Consider the following 15730-nt stretch of genomic DNA (forward strand, 5'->3'; position numbering starts at 1 on the left):
ACTTCAATTGCATCTGATTCAATTTGTATAGAGTGAAAACCCAAATTGTTTTCGAGGAGAAGGCCATGTTTCCTCACCAATGATTCTGTTGTATGTGCGCTAGTAATATTAGGTAATGGAGAGCAAGACGCCTCAAGAAAAACTCCATGGCTATCTCTGTTAACTGCACTAGCAGATCCTTTACCTTCTTCGGCATGAAATGACACATCCACGTTAACTTTAATGACTCTATTGATTGATTTCTTCCACTTTTTGTCCTATTCAGTTAATCGCCCCATTCTTGCAGGTTATGACTCTATGGTAATTAAGACAGAGCGCACACACAACCATAGCTCTCCTAACAATAAACAGAGTCTGATCATGATGCATTTGTTGTGGTTGTAACCACTAGAGGTACCAACATGTTGCTCCAATCCCTCCCTCCTGCGCGTGACAGATTAGGCATGCAAGATTCAGGCAGCCGTAGAATATGTTGAAGGATCACAGAGCCCAATATGTCTACCTGCATAACATTAGTAATAACTTGGGAGAGGCGCAGCAAGCGCCACATGTCTACAACACAAGCACATCCCAACAACAAAGCAACACATCTCAGCTCCATTCAAGCAAATATGACATTGGCCATCATCCCTATGTCTATTAGCAAGAATAGATTTTAGAGGTATTATGCCATGCAGTGCCCTCCCACATGTTTTTCCCAGTAACTTCAACTTTCACATAATAGAACAAACCGGGTTTGGTGCTGATGGATCGAACATTGGCATAACTCTATTGTGGAACTGATATTTCCACTCTATAATGATATGCCACTCTGTCCGAGAAATAAACAAATATTCATAACTAGTCAAAAGAATTGTAACTCAATGGAGTTTGGAGAATACGACCAATGCTAACTGGATCAAAAGTGTCCTAGAATAGTTCTTCATCCCAATAATCCGTTACAAGGTCAATCAGCTCATTCACTTTTGTAATAAGTACACCTGATCTTTTCTTTTCCTCGATGGGCTGGATGGAATCCAGTGGTCCTCCCAAATATTTACTTTCTCTCCATTTCCAATTCTTCCAAATTGCATTCATCTCTCTCTCTCTCTCTTGCGGGGACCAGTTGCATTCATCTGTTTAGAAAGCCCTAGGTACCTCTTCTGAAAACTTTTTAATAACCAATAAAAATGGCTAAGTCTTTTGTCTTTTTTCACAAGAAATTTCACCCCTCTATAATATGATTTATTAGACCGACTAAACCAAGGTATCTGAATGACGTGAGGCAAGAAAGAATCCGTCAGAGCACTTAGTTCGATGTCTCCCTCTCAAAAATATAAAGAGGAGCTGAGTCATGGTACCTCTATAGAAAAAACTACAATGATTTTGAGGCTATGAATGTGGAAATGTGAGGATGTCTATCATGGATGGGCTTAACACATTGTTGGTCTACAAAAGAGGTTTGTCCTCCTTAGATTGACAACCCAATAAGACCACAGAGAGGAGGCCTTTATCTGATCTCAAGTTTGAGTAAAAAGCAAATTAAATGACTATATTGTCTACCTTTTGCCTCAAGAATACATAATATGGTATGAACGCTCCATATGTTAGCCAATTCGGATGAAAATACTGAATAATTCCATATGTTAGCCAATCGAAAACAACAGAAGAAATCTATCTTCATGCTCGACTAGGATGAGGCCGAGCTAGGGCGGTCCAATCAAAGATTCTATCACTAAATATTACAAAGATATTTTTGTACCACCAGTAGATAACATTTTGTTCGGATGAGTCCATAATAGTTGATATCACTCAGGTCTCAAAGGCGGAAACTACAGAAAGTTCGAGGTGTGGTTTTTCATATGGAATATAGTAAAGCTCCCGGAGTCAGATGGCTTTCTAGCCGATTTAATCAATGTTTTCCTGGGATGTAATGAAGGTGGATATGTTATAGTAGTTCAACCAACTGCATACAAAAAAACCTTGACATCACCCATTCAAACTTTGGAGAAATAATTATGCTTCCCAAGACTAAGGATGCTAGTCGGATCCAACAATATCAACCAATTTGTGTCCTAAATGTCAGCTTTAAGATTTTTATAAAGGTGGCGACTAACCAGCTACACGGTGGTGGTTGATCTTGTGGTTCGTGGAACATCACAAATGTAGCAAACCATATATTGCATTATTGTTTTTATTTGATGATCACTTTTGCACTTCATGTCATCATCAAGGTTTTGGCTCCATTAAATAATATGTGACATTTTAAAAGTATCGATCATTTTAGTTTTATTGCTCAAGGTCCCCAACTATTTTAAACCTTGGCTTTTGAAATCCGTTTTGCAAAGGATTTCAATATTTTCAAATTCAAAATTCTTCAATTGCTACACAACTTTGCACATATGGTTCTTATCACATTCTTAGCCTCCCATATAAACTTCCTAAATTTAAACCTCCGTCTACTCATAGCTCTAGTTCAAACCTTCAATTTGAATTCAACTTCATCCAAAAATGTTGTAGACACCTTCATGGGTATGGAAGTATTCCAGTAAGCTCTTAACAAAGTTTTTTACATTATCAAATTACCTAGCCATTTCTTATCTCTCTCTCTCTCTCTCTCTCTCTCTCCCTCTCTCGTGCAGGGACCAGTTGCATTCCTCCATTTAGAAAGCCCTAGGTACCTCTTCTAAAAACTTCTTAATAGCCAATAAAAATGGATAAGTCTTTTTTTCCTTTTTCACAAGAAATTTCACCCCTTTATAATATGATTTATTAGACCGACTAAACCAAGGTATCTGAACGACGCGAGGCAAGAAACAATCCATCAGAGCACTTAGTTCGAAGTATCCCTCTCAGAAATATCAAGAGGAGATGAGTCATGGTACTTCTATAGAAAAAATTATAATGATTTTGAAACTATGAATGTGGCAATGCGAGGATGTCCTTCATGGATGAGCTTAACACATTGTTGGTCTACAAAAGAAAAGTTGATGTATGTCCTCCTTGATTGACAACCCGATAAGACCGCAGAGAGGAGGCCTTTATCTAATCTCGAGATTGAGTAAGAAAGCAAATTAAATGACCATACTGTCTACCTTTTGTGTCAAGAATACATAAAATGGTATGAACACTCCATATGGTAGCCAATTCAGACGAAAATACTAAATAATTCCATATGTTAGCCAATGGCAAACAACAAACAAATGTATCTTCATGCTCAACTAGGATGAGGGCCGAGCTGGGGGCGGTCCAACCCAAGATTCTATCACTAAATATTACAAAGATATTTTTGTACCACTAGCAGAGAGCAATTTTTCCGGATGAGTACATAATAGTTGATATCACTCAAGTCTCAAAGATGGAAACTGGGTTTTTAATAGCTCAGTTCTCCGAACAGAAAGTTCGAGGTTGGGTTTTTCATATGGAATATAGTAAATCTCCCGGGGTCAGATGGCTTTCTAGCCGATTTAATTAATGTTTTCCCGGGATGTAATGAAGGTGGATATGTTATAGTAGTTCAACCAACTGTATACAAAAAAACCTTGACATTACCCACTCGAACTTTGGAGAAATAATTTTGCTTCCCAAGACTAAGGATGCTAGTCAGATCCAACAATATCAACCAATTAGTGTCCTAATTAAATGTCAGCTTTAAGATTTTTATAAAGGTGGCGACTAACCGGCTACACGGTGGTGGTTGATCATGTGGTCCGCAGAACATCCCAAATGTAGCAAACCATATATTGCGTTATTGTTTTTATTTGATGGTCACTTTTTCACTTTTCATGTCATCATCAAGGTTTTGTCTCCATTAAATAATATGTGACATTTTAAAAGTACCAACCATTTTAGTTTTATTTCTCAACGTCCCCAACTATTTTAAGCCTTGGCTTAAATTCAAATCCTTTTTGCAAAGGATTTCAATCTTTTCAAATTCAAACTTCTTCAATTGCTACACAACTTTGCAAATATTGTTCTTATCACATTCTTAGCCTCCCATATAAATTTTCTAAATTCAAACCTCCATGTACTCATAGCTCTAGTTCAAACCTTCAATTTGAATTCAACTTCATCCAAAAATGTTGCAGACACCTTCATGGGTTTGGAAGTATTCTAGTAAGCCCCTAAAGAAAGTTTTTTACATTTTCAAATTTCCTAGCCATTTCTTTTCTCCCAATTCCCTCTTTCTATTTTTTCTTAAAAGGGAAAATGAAAAAGAAAAGTCAGCCCAATAGCCTTCTTAGCTTTCACCCGGTCGAGCCTTTTGGGGAACATAGTAGAAAACAAAAAAAAACATCCTACGAGCAAACGAGGAACACTATGAAGATGCATAAACAGTTTAGATCGGATCTTTACCAACTCTGAGTTGCAGTGGAAGAAGAGTCGATGTAGATCGTACTTGAAGTCCCTCGAACCATTCACGAACGATCCCTCGAATGGAAGACTGAAAGCACGGCCTCTCCATAGTTTACAAGCGTACGATCTTCACAATCCGGCAGCACCTTGCCGTCCAGAGCAAACTGATACTGGAGAATTAGAGGGAGAAGATTAAAACCACACTAGACATCTAATTATGAGGACTAGAAAGGATTAGATCTAGCTCTAATTGTCAACTAAAACTAGGACTAGAGTACTAGAGAACTAGAGGAGGCTTCAAAACTTGTGTCTCCAAAGGGCCAAATCCTCAAGTATATATAGATTGGAGGAGAGGGGACGTGCCACAAAGGGGGAGGGTTTCCCTCCCCCTTGCATCATCCTAGGAGGGGGAATCCCCCTCCAATTCGGCCTCCCCTAGCTTGGGGGCGACTCCACCTAATAGGCCTCATAGGCCCATTAACTCTTCCCCTGTAGGCCTTATTGTATTCTCTTTAGCCTGTTGATATTTAAATAATTATAAAAGCTTCCTAATAATTATTAGAGCCTTTTACTATTAATTTAACATCATCGGAAACATTTTCCACCTATATATCAATTCCCGGTATTACCCGGTAAACCCCGAAACCCTTTTGGTAACACTGGAACGCTTCTACTTCCACTCGAAACTAATATTAATGAAATTATTTCATAAATATTTTCTCATAACTCTTGTTCCACTAACACTTAGAAGATTGTGATTTCCTTAAGCTTGTGACCCGGCCATTTTGGTAAAACATAGACATGAACAAAAAAAAACCTTCATTCAATGACCAGTAGCGGAATCGTGGACATCCATATTGATCCCTATGAATACACAAATGACATTCACGTGAACATATGGTTATCATATGTTATTCCATTTGCTTCTAATACTTACAAAACCCGATGTGAGATATATTGGTATCCTCTTGAATCATTCTCACACTCACTGTACTGATCTCCTCGTTATCGATTTTGTTCTTCTTTCTCGTTGACATGCACTGGTACAACGAGGTGCTATACAAATGGTTTTTAACCCCTTTCCGCGACAACGTTCCGAACCGTCGCCGAGTGAGTGACTGCGATAGGGGGGTCCTTCCCACACAACCTAGCAACCGTCGGGGATATGCCCTCCAGGCACACACGCTCAGCAAAATAAGGTCGTGTGTGACCGGCGAGCGATCAAATACGGGTATACGTACATTAATGCTCAAAATATACAATTATACAAGTGAAATTGTTTCCGGTCGTAAGTACATCTCACACAGTCAGTCCCCGCTAAACATTTCCGTTCGTATATACATCTCACATAGTGGCTCCAAGGAAATTGTTTTCGTTCGCAGGTACATCGCACACAATTTTCCCCATTAAATAATTTGTGGTAGCGTTGCCATTGCATATGATGTTAATAATTTTATCGTTTGCGTTATTGAATGCATCACACACGGTGCATAGAAAAAACAGTGTGGCAAATGCTGTCCATCACACACAATTTTTATGTGGTAAACGTTTGCGCAAGGCGACCTAACACAAACAGTTTTCAAGAGGATGTCGTGTGTGATTATTCATTGATCCAACACGATTTATTCCTATAAACTGTGTGCGTTACCTGAGGTCATCGCCCACGGTGTTTTCTCAATAACTATTTGCAATAGAAAAACCCAATTAGCAGGCTAATTAGCCATTAGCGGGCTAATTGCCCTATTAATAATCCATTTATTAATCTAATTGACATTTCATGTTAAGCACACAATATATTTAATTTCCATATTAAGGAATCAGGATTTCATAATTGAAACACATCATATAGCTTCAACACCCAGCTAACCCATTACACAACTGCACCGGCACCAAGTTTCACGTGCAACATCTAGAACACTTCAAAATTAGCATCATAGATGGTAGATAGAGAGATGAATATCATCTGGAAAACTGCTGAAGCGGAAGGCGGATATTGAGCCTTCATTGATGTTGAAGGTCTTTGCAACTTTAGGCCAGTGCCTGTGGATGATTGACCGTCCATCCTTTTTCCTCTTTAGGAACACTTCAATATTGAACCGTGGGTGTTGTATGAAAACCTTCCTCGCCTCCTGACCATAGAGGTGGTTTGAGAGGTAATCATGAGTGAACTGCTTTGGAAAGGCCTGAAAACAAGAATGTGCATAAATATCTTCTTTATATTGGAAATGGGGCAAAGAAATAAAAAAAGGCAAGGTATAATAGTTAGTACCATCTTGTAGTGAACTGATGTTTTCTTCATTGTGCAGACAAAGATCTTGTTGTTTTTGTCGCTAATTTCTTTATCCTAACAATATTTTTGATTTTCTTGACTTGATTGATATTCATGGACAACTCATTTCCCCACATGCAAAAAGGACCGAACAGTGGGTCAAAACCTCTGACAGCAGGACCTACATGTGCAAGACCAAATTGTTAAAACCTAAATTTTAGAATGGTTCTTGCAATTGCACAATAATGTGTTATTAGACAACGGACCATGCATGTGCTAACCTCGATTGTAAACCTCAATGCTTCCCATTGTTTCCATGCAACACATAAAAGGTAGTTAGTCATCAGGTTAAGTGAGAGTTCACATGCTATCAGTAAAATATATTATGAAAAATAAGCACATTGCAGATTCATCAGATTAATTCAAGCCACATGGAAAGCCCATTTATCCCAACCAAGCATGATTAAGAACTAGGAAATATAGCACTTGTATATGTTTCTCATGTATTAAGTGCAGCCAAATTCGATTTATTCCTCGCATGCACAATAATACAAAATTCTACCCACGACAATTGGACATTACATTGCAGAATTAAACCAAACAGTTAACTAAACACCACAACAAATGAACCAAATATTAACTGAGCACCACGTTGCACAATATAACATACTCCTAATAGAAGATCAGACAGTTAACCAAACCAAGCATGCTTAACAACTTGGAAATATAGCAATTGCATTTGTTTCTCATGTATTTAGTACAGTCAAATTCAATTTATTTCTCACATGGTATACAATAATAGAATGCACCCACAACAATTGAACATCGCATTGCAGAATTGAACCAGACAGTTAACTGAACACCACAACAAATGAACCAAACATTAACTGAGCACCACATTGCATAATATAACATACTCCTAATAGAAGATCAGACAGTTAACCAAACCAAGCATGCTTAATAATTTGGAAATATAGCAATTGTATTTGTTTCTCATGTATTTAATATAGCCAAATTTCATTTACTTCTCACATGGTATACAATAACAGAATGCACCCACAACTATTGAACATCGCATTGCAGAATTGAACCAAACAGTTAACTAAACACCACAACAAATGAACCAAACGTTAACTAAGCACCGCGTTGCACAATGTATAACATACTAGAAGGTCAAACAATTAACCAAACCAAGCATGCTTGAAAACTTGGAAATATAGAAATTGTATTTGTTTCTCATGTATTTTGTAAAGATAAATTCTATTTATTTCTCACATGGAAGACAATACAAAATTGCAGCCTAAAGAATTGAACATCACATTTGCATAATTGAACCAAACAGTTAACTGAAGACGACAACTAATTAACCAAACAATTAATAAGTTATCACCACATTGCACGACATATCAAACATATACACTAGAGCAACAGATTGCATGGTAAAATTAGATAGCACAATTCACTAGAATTTGTTAAGAAAAGGTAGGAGCAGCACACACAACAGGTAAACCGAGCATGCTTAACCAGCATAGCTAGCAAATGGCAAGTTGCTCCTCCAAGATCTGGGGGTCGGTAGGAATGGCAGCCATCGCGACCTCATCCGCGTGTGCGGCTACAATTTGCTTCTCCGATGCCAAATGCTCCTTGAGCTCTTGCCTATACCGAGTTCACCGTGGCTTAGGGCGACGCTTATTTGGTGGAGGGGTCGGTGATTTGGGTGGAAGGTGTCGTGCCGGCGGTCAGGGCATGTGCGATGGAAGGAGGAGGAGGATGGAGGTCGGGTGTGGATTACCTGCCTGGATAGATGAGGTCGAGCAGCGTGAAGGAGGGTCGCCGGCGAGGAGGCGGTGCTGCAAGCAAGGAGTGAAGGTTTCAACTTGGAAAGGAAGGCGAAAACAGGGGAAATGTGGCTTTTGGTAAGGGGGAGGGGGCAGGGAGGTAGATATTTTTGCAGAAGCTGAAAAAATTGAATTAGTTAAGCAAAAAAACTAGCACCCAAAGTGTCATCAGACATGGTTCCTTATTCAGAATTGTGTACAATATGTGAACATTACAAACAATTCAGATAGCTTAACCCGTGTGTGATGAGTTTGAATGTGAAAATTTTTGGTTCAAATTTCCCTGATTACATTGGTCATCCACGTCATTGCATAATTTGGGTACACAAAGGAGACTACAGCACACCGACACTTCTTAATCGAGCAAGTTCAGCAACTAAATAGAGCTAGCTGACCTAAACATTACTCTAACAAATTAAAGACTGGTGCTCTTAATTAAAGAAAACAAAGAGTACTACTACGGCTGGTGCTCGTCGATCTCCACCACCTCCTCCATGTCCAGCTCGCGCTCGACGGTTTCCTGGGGAAGGGGCTCCATGTCATCCATCGCACCATACTCGGCAAGCATCTTGCCGTCTGTGTCCGCCATCTCTTTGGAAAAGGCCGCCACGAGCTGGGCGTGGGTGGCTGCGATCTAGGCTCGGACGGGCTCCGCCGTGGCAAGGTATGCGGTAGAGGAATGGACAACTGCTCGAACACTCTCAGCGATTGCCAACTCTTCGACCGTGGGTTACCGACCGTTGTCGGAGAAGCTTTGTTTGATTTGTGTGGTGATGCCACGAGATGGGCATGGGAGGCCTTGACATGGTCGTGTGCGGCCTCCACCAGGGCTAAGGCCGCCGCTGCGGAATAGACAGCTAATGTGCCGCTCTTGCCAATTGCTATTTGACGACCCACGAGTATAGGGGATGGTAACAGTTTTTGAGGGTAAAGTATTCGATCCAAATTTATAGATTCGACACAAGGGGAGACAAAGAATATTTGCAAGTATTAGCAGCTGAGTTGTCAATTCAACCACACCTGGAGATTAATTATCTGCAGCAAGGTGATCAGTAGCAAAGTAGTATGATAGTTTTGATAGTAGTAGTAGCAGCAATCGTAACGGTAGCAGTGATAGCAATAATTTTGTAGCAAGTGCAACAGTAACGATAGCAGTAGTAACTTAGCAAGAACTATATGTAGGAAAATCGTAGGCATTGGATCGATGATTTGTTGGATGATATTCATCATGTGACAGTCATAACCTAGGGCGATACGGCACTAGCTCCAGTTCGTAAATATAATGTAGGCATGTATTCCGTAAATAGTCATACATGCTTATGGAAAGAACTTGCATGACATCTTTTGTCCTACCCTCCTGTGGCAGCGGGGTCCTATTGGTAACTAAGGGATATTAATGCCTCCTTTTAATAGAGAACTAGAACAAAGCATTAACACACGGTGAATACATGAACTCCTCAAACTACGGTCATCACCGGGAAGTGTCCCGACTATTGTCACTCCGGGGTTGCCGGATCATAACACGTAGTAGGTGACTATAACTTGCAAGATCGGATCTAGAACATACATATAATGGTGATAACATAAACGGTTCAGATATGAAATCATGGCACTCAAGCCCAAAGTGACAAGCATTAAGCATGGCAAAGTCATAGCAACATCAATCTCGGAACATAGTGGATACTAGGGATCAAGCCCTAACAAAACTAACTTGATTACATTGTGAATCTCATCCAACTCCTCACCGACCAGCGAGCCTATGAAGGAATTACTCACTCCCGGTGGGGAGCATCATGGAATTGACGATGGAGAAGGATTGGTGATGACGAAGATCGAAGATCCCCCTCTCTGGAGCCCCAAACGGACTCCAGATCTGGCCTCCCAATGAATAATAGGAGACGACGTTGGCTCTATCTCGTGGAATGCAATAATTCTTTCTCCCTGATTTTTCTGAAAAATAGGATTTTATAGCGTCGGTTTCAGGGTCTGCGGGGCCGCCACGTGGGGACAACCCACCTGGGCGTGCCTGGAGGGGGTGCGCCCTGGTGGGTTGTGCCCACCCAGGTGCCCCCCCTCCGATGGTTCTTGGGTCCAGAAATTCTCATTTATTATATAAAAAATCCTCGCAAAGTTTCGTTACATTCCAAGAACTTTTATTTCTGCACAAAAACAACACCATGGTAGTTCTACTAAAAACAGCGTCAGTCCGGGTTAGTTTCATTCAAATCATGCAAATTAGAGTCCAAAACAAGAGGAAAAGCGTTAGGAAAAGTAGATACGACAGAGACGTATCAACTCCCCAAGCTTAAACCTTTGCTTGTCCTTAAGCAATTCAGTTGATAAACTGAAAGTGAAAAAGAAAAACTTTTACGAACTCTTTTGCTCTTGTTTGCATAAATAAGCTTAAATAGCACCCAGGTTTTCAGCCAAGATTATAACTAACCATGTTGACAATAACTCTTAAAAATTATATTAACGCATATCAATGACATAATCAGCTAGCGAGCAATAATAAGATAACTCAAACAACAACATGTTGTCAAAACAATCATGATATAATATGACAATAGTGGTATCTCGCTAGCCCTTTGCGAGACCGCAAAACATAAATGCAGAGCACCTCCAAAGTCCAAGCAGCGACTAAACATTGTAATTCATGGTAGAAAAGATCCAGTCATGATGCACCCAACATTAGCTACACACAATGCATAAGCATGACAACAGCGCTCTAAGGTTCTGGCGCTTATTTTAGAAGGTGATGACACAACATAAAAGTAAATAGATTGTCCCTTCGCAGAGGGAAGCAGTGATTTGCACCGGTGCTAGAGCTCAAGTTTTTAAAACAGAGGTAAATGATATTTTGAGAAATGCACCCTTCTTGTTTACTTCCTAACCATCAGTTATCTATATATTCCATTCTAAACACACTAGTGGCGGTTCCCAAGTGATAAAGTAAAGGTTATTACTCCGTAGGAGTTTTTGTTTGATTATTTGTAAGCTCAATTCTTTTTGCTGTTTGGGACTGGGCATCCCTATTACCGCCCTTTTCTCATGCAGTGGCGAGTGAATAAACACTCGACCTGAGAATAACCCGCTTAGCACATGGAAGATACCGACTACCTCCTGTCGTTCTATGAACAATCTAGGCACACAAAAGGATATTTATTTGAAGTTTTAGAGATAGCACATGCAAATTTACTTAGGATGGCAGGCTAATACCGCATATAGGTAGGTATGGTGGACTCATCTGGAATAACTTGGGTTTAAGGTTTTGTATGTACAAGCAAAATTCCCACTTAGTATAGGAGAAGGCTAGCAAGTAGGTTGAGAAGCGGCCAGCTAGAGAGCAACAATGGTCATGGACATGTATTATGCATAAGTAACATTGGACACTAGCATGAGTAGGATATGAACACCATGAACATAAATATCATAGAGGCTATGTTGGTTTTGATTCAACTACATGCATGAACGTGTGCCAAGTCAAGCCACTCAAACATTCAGAGGAGGATACCATATCATCATACTACATCACAATCATTTTAACACAATGTTAACATCCAAGATAAATCATTATCCACTCCTAGCTACTTATGCATGGCATGAGAAACTATAATCTCTAATTGTCATTACAAACATGTTTAATCATAATGGGCTGAATCATGGATACTAGGTTAAACATATTTACAAAAACAGAACAAGTCGAGTTCACACCCGTTTCTCCCCACCACGGCCAGTTCATCAAATATCGTCATTATTGCCTTTCACTTGCACGACCGAACGATATGAAAATAATAATTGTGCAAGAGTACCGTGGACTAAGCTGGAATCTACAAACATTTTATTCAACAGAAGAAGACAAGGTAAAATGGGCTCTTTGTTAGATCAACAATAATGCATATGAGAGCCACTCAACATTTTCATTGTGGTCTTCTCCTCGGTATGACTCAAATAAAAAGAAAAGAAATTAAGAGAAACACACTTAAATATTTTTGTAGTTTTTGGTTTTCCTAAACAAACAAATAAATGGGGGAAGCAAAAATGAGAAAAACTATTTACACGGGAAAGCTCCCAACAAGCAAAAAGAACAAGGAAATCTTTTTGGGTTTTCTTTTTAGATCTACAACTAACTATTCTAGAAAGAAAAATAAAAAAGGAGCAGGAAATATTTTTGGATTTTCTGTGAGTTTTTCAAACACACAAGAAGAAAGCGAGAAAATAAGTTAAGCATGGATAATACAATGAAAAAGTGTGGACACCGACAACTGGAATGAAATGTGTGAACATGTATGTAATGTCGGTGGAAATACATACTCCCCCAAGCTTAGGCTTTTGGCCTAACTTGGTAATCAGTAGTCGAAGAAACCATGGGGGTCCCTTGTTGAAATGCTGAGGAGCGGACACTTGTGGATCCCACTGCTGAGGTTCAGCTTGTGCTGTAGCTAGGTTCTTTCGGTAGGCAATGATGTCCGCAGACATAATCCTGTATCCACCCCTAGCAATAGGATCAAATAAAGCAGGTGCAGGCAATGGAATAATATCACGAGTGTTCATACTGAAAACCAGGTTATAAGGAATAGGAATGTTAGGGTAATCGCTGCAATAAACTGGTGGTGTTCCATGGATGCGCGATCTAGGTAAACCTTGGACAAAGGATAATCATGCTGACGTATTTGAATGTTAAAGCGATTATCCAAGCGGGTAGCATAAATACCACCATGTATTTTGCCCTTGGATTTATTAATATGGAGGCGGCGTGCCACAATAGCTCCCAAGCTATAAGTGGTGTCGCCTTGGAGTGCACTGCATAAAACAGCAAGGTCTGGGGCACTAAGTGCACCCACCTTCTCTTTAGCAAGTAAGCACCTTGCAATGAAAAGAGCAAAATAATGCACGACATGAAAATGCAAGCTAGTAGAGGTGACACTCGACACCCCTCTCTCGTCCCCTATGGAGAGAGTGCGATAAAAGCCTTCTAAGTCTGCAGGCCTAGGCTCTGCTAAACTTCCATCGGAAGGGATCAAGCATACGTCACAAAATTCAGCAAGCGGTATCTGATGGGGTTTAGTGTATAAGTTAAACTGCACTTTGCGGGGATTAATCCTAGGAAGGAAATTAAAACTTTGCACAAAGGAGCTTCCGAGGAGATGATACTGTTCACATTCAGCTATGATGAAGTCGGTGAGGCCGGCATTAGCAACATATTGTGTAAACTCTTGAAGGATTCCAACCCCTTCCATGAACGGGTTGTGCGGCCATTCGCACGACTGTATCTCCGCCATTCTTCGGGTGCGGAGATCACTATCAGATGACTCCCCGATAACTCCCTTGGAATTCTTCTTGGAAGCAAACTTCATAAAGGTACTCATATTTTTCCTATGAAGAAAAATCTGAATTTTTAGTCCACAAAATTTTTCTCAACAAAACTTCACAAAATTGATCACAACTACTCACAGGGATGCATAGAGCCCATAGCAAGCATTCAAACTACTTAGAACTCTAAGAATTCAACATGAAAGATCATCTACAACAGCATCAAGAGTAGCTAATTATTCAAAATATAAACCACTAAAGCAAAAACTAATTGGATAAACGAAGGAGTCGCATACCAAGCAACAATCCCCGAAACAGTTTCGGAAACGGAGCTTCGAGCAAAGAGATCGAAATCCGCGGGTTTGGGAGCAAGAACATGAGAGAGAGAGAGAGCAATGGTGATTTTTTCTGGAGGTAGGTGGTGATGTGGGATGAAGAGATAAGTGAGGGGGCCCACGTGGGGACCACAACTGTCGTGGACTTAACACAGCAGATGCCCTAGCAAAAGGACTTAGGTGTGGAGCCATTGTGGGAGTCCTGGATTATGGGGTCCTCGGGCGTCCAGGCTATGTGACGTGGGCTGGACTGATGGGCCGTGAAGATACAAGACAGAAGACTTTCCCTCGTGTCCGGATGGGACTCTCCTTGGCGTGGAAGGCAAGCTTGGCGTGCGGATATGAAGATTTCTTTCTCTGTAAACTGACTCTGTACCACCCTATCCCTGATGTCTACTACACAACCTTCTTCTTGTAGACGTTGTTGGGCCTCCAAGTGCAGAGGCTTGTAGGACAGTAGCAAATTTCCCTCAAGTGGATGACGTAAGGTTTATCAATCTGTGGGAGGCGTAGGATGAAGATGGTCTCTCTCAAACAACCCTGCAACCAAATGACAAAGAGTCTCTTGTGTCCCCAAAACACCCAATACAATGGTAAATTATATAGGTGCACTAGTTCAGCGAAGAGATGGTGATACAAGTGCAATATGGATGGTAGATATAGGTTTTTTGTAATCTAAAAATATTAAAACAACAAGGTAACTAATGATAAAAGTGAGCACAAACGGTATTGCAATGCTTCGAAACAAGGCTTAGAGTTCATACTTTCACTAGTGCAAGTTCTCTCAACAATAATAACATAATTGGATCATATAACTACCCCTCAACGTGCAACAAAGAGTCACTCCAAAGTCACTAATAGCGGAGAACAAACGAAGAGATTATTGTAGGGTACGAAACCACCTCAAAGTTACCCTTTCTGATCGATCTATTCAAGACTCCGTAGTAAAATAACACGAAGCTACCCTTTCTGATCAATCTATCATAGAGTTCGTACTAGAATAACACCTTAAGACACAAATCAACCAAAACCCTAATGTCACCTAGATACTCCAATGTCACCTCAAGTATACGTGGGTATGATTATACGATATGCATCACACAATCTCAGATTCATCTATTCAACCAACACAAAGAACTTCAAAGAGTGCCCCAAAGTTTCTACCGGAGAGTCAAGACGAAAACGTGTGCCAACCCCTATGCTAAGTTCACGAGGTCACAGAACTCACAAGTTGATCACCAAAACATACATCAAGTGGATCACATGATATCCCATTGTCACCACAGATAAGCACATGCAAGACATACATCAAGTGTTCTCAAATCCTAAAAGACTCAATCCGGTAAGATAACTTAAAAGGGAAAACTCAATCCATTACAAGAGATTAGAGGGGGAGAAACACCATAAGATCCAACTATAATAGCAAAGCTCGCGATACATCAAGATCGTGCCGACTCAAGAACACGAGAGAGAGAGAGAGATCAAACACATAGCTACTGGTACATACCCTTAGCCCTGAGGGAGAACTACTCCCTCCTTGTCATGGAGAGCGTCGGGATGATGAAGATGGTCACCGGAGAGGGATTCCCCCCTCCGGCAGGGTGCCGGAACGGGTCTAGATTGGTTTTGGTGCCTACGGA

The sequence above is a fragment of the Triticum aestivum genome, chromosome 6A (assembly GCF_018294505.1).
Source record: "Triticum aestivum cultivar Chinese Spring chromosome 6A, IWGSC CS RefSeq v2.1, whole genome shotgun sequence".
NCBI lineage: Eukaryota > Viridiplantae > Streptophyta > Magnoliopsida > Poales > Poaceae > Triticum > Triticum aestivum.